This window comes from Pygoscelis adeliae, unplaced genomic scaffold (assembly GCF_000699105.1).
Source record: "Pygoscelis adeliae isolate BGI_AS28 unplaced genomic scaffold, ASM69910v1 Scaffold78, whole genome shotgun sequence".
Taxonomy (NCBI): Eukaryota; Metazoa; Chordata; class Aves; order Sphenisciformes; family Spheniscidae; genus Pygoscelis; species Pygoscelis adeliae.
Window position 1 is genome coordinate 3,572,207 of NW_008825409.1, and position 2,780 is coordinate 3,574,986.

Sequence of the window (2,780 nt, forward strand, 5' to 3'; positions counted from 1 at the left end):
TGTTAATAATTATATTCTTATACTCCAGGACATAACATGAGAATGATTGTATGTGCAATCAGGAAGACCTGGGTTCCAGTCCCTATTCCAATGATTATTTAAGTAGATGCCATAAAGTGAATCTGTTTAAAAGGAAATGGAGACAAGTCTGCACCAGAATATCTTACATTTTCAAGTTCGGGGAAATGCTCTGAAGGTGCACGGAGGGGATTTGAAGCCCGCTCTCCAGAGGAATCATCTAACCAGATGTTCATGAAGTAGAAAGAACAATATAACTTTCTTTGTTCACCTAGCCCTCCACTTGAACAAAAAAAGCTGAAAATGAAATAATTTTGCTTTAAACTTATCAAAACGTATGGTTTCCAATGTGAAGTATTATGTCAAATTTTACTTTTGGCTCTGCTTGAGACACATTTACACTACTTTGGCCATTGAATTGAAAAAATCAGTCATCCATTGAGCCGTAATCGAGACCAAAAAGATCAGACCAGTCATCATCTTTGTCAAACTCTTAAAGCGATGTGTCAGCAGCAGCTCTGTTGCCTTCATTAGAGCTTTAGCCATGTATTATATCAAACTTGGGTGTCTGGAAAGGAAATTAATCTTCTTTAAAAAAAGCAGTTGGCTAGCAATTGACTTTTAAATCTCTACCTGAGTCTAATATCTTGGCTGAGAGATCCCAGTGTGCACCCAGTAAATCTAACCAGATAATTTATTTAGTGGTTAATTTCTTACTTTTCAGAGAGAACAACTTTGGAAAGCTTGACATTGTTATTAAACTATGCTACGATAATCTCCTGTCTCCTATTGTGAATATACAAAACCACTTTCTATAAAATACAAATGCTTTTAAAGTATTTTTTCCTTCTTTTTTCAATGGGGGAAAAAAAAAAGATTTATTCACAGAACTTGGAGGAAACTGGATTTTTTAGCTTGGTTGTTGATGGCATAAACCATAAACTATCAAGCTATGTTCATGGGTCAGTGAGCATTTCATGACTGGAGATGTATGAAAGTCTGCTGAGAGAGCACATCACGCCCTACTCTCGTTCTAACATCATTCAATTGTTTTTGAGAGGTGAGAGATTTCTATTTCCCATACCATCCCTTTTTATTTTTTTTTAACACCAGCTTTCTGAACATCCTTTTTTTCTCCCACCCTTTGTCCTTGTTCTTTTTTCTTTGCAAGAATAGGTGACTGTGTGGAAGGAAAAATACCAAAAATATGATAGTGACAGGATGTTGATATAGTTGAGGTAGTGAGCTGCTCTCACTGTCCTCTGCTCCTGTCTCCAAATTCTAGCAACATTTTAAATACTTTGTACCTTTTGTATTTTTAAATAAGAAAGGGAAGGATTGGCTTTTGCACAAGCTGAGAGACTGTAAACTAGCAGAAATTATATTTATACTTTAGCCAGAGATTTTGTACTGAAAAACACCTCTTTGTCCCAAAAACTTGAAAATATTCTTAGAGATATCATTTTATTGTTGCGTACTTTAATAGCAGTGTATTGTACAAATAACTGTATCCATTTTACCTGGGACATGGGATTGTATGAGCCTCCCTCTTCCTCAGCAAAGCTCAGGGAATTTCTCACTGCCAGTACTGTGACAGGGAGACCTTTGTTTATGCAGTCAGGTAGATTGAAATAACTGCCTGTCTTCTGATATACTTAATTTGGTAACCAAAATGTCAGATCATATTTGGATCCATTTGTGTCTCATGGCATCCTCCTAATTTACACTCTAGATGCATGATTTTTCTGGCCACAAAACAATGCTAATTGAGGTTGGTTTTGTTTTCAGTTGTACCGTTTAAACAACTACAGAAAATGGGTTTTTCCTTTTCTGTTGGGCTTTAATATATTCCTGAACCACACAGGATTATGTTAATTATCTCTATAAATGTCAAAGTTACCAGTGTTCTCAAAAGTAAAATACAGAATAGTTGGCATTGTTATTATAATGATGGACTTTTATTTAGACATATATCAATCACAAAAGCGATGTGTGATCCACGTTTAATACTTAGTCTCAGATGAACAAAATGCTAAACACTCACCATTTTTGTGTTAATTGTAAAAAGTTGACGTTCTTACCAATCCTTTTCATGAAGAAACAAAACAGGGAAGGCAGACTTTGTGGTGGGTGGGTGACACTAAATCTGAATCAGATTGACTCAGATGTATGTGGCTGTTTCAATACCATTAAAACCCTGCAGATTGTGGATTTTAAAACTAGTGTGAGCCTCATTTGGAATTCTATTACATTTTACATCTTTGCTCAGCTATTGTTGTTAGTTTAGTTAGACTGACTCTGCTTTACATGTGAAGAATCATGAGAGAAGGTCCTGTTTAGAAGTCCTTGTAAAATGATGTACAATTAATTGACGAAAGTTACACATTAGTAAATATTCTTAAAGTGATTGTTCATCATCATAGACATGCATAATTATTTGATAGAACAGACTGTGCTCATTGTCAGCTAGGTCCATGGAATGATACGTAATTTTTAGCCTTACTGTTTATATTTAATTCTGAATATTTAATCCTCTAAATAAAATAGATCTGAAATATTTTATGAAGTTTTTTAAAAAATATTCTGAATGGCAGTATCATCTTCTAATAAATGCCTTTGGTAACATTTGATTCTACATGCAGCGCTACAGGCTTGGGGAAGAGTGGCTGGAAAGCTGCCTGGCGGAAAAGGACCTGGGGGTGTTGGCTGACAGCCGGCTGAACATGAGCCGGCAGTGTGCCCAGGCGGCCAAGAAGGCCAAT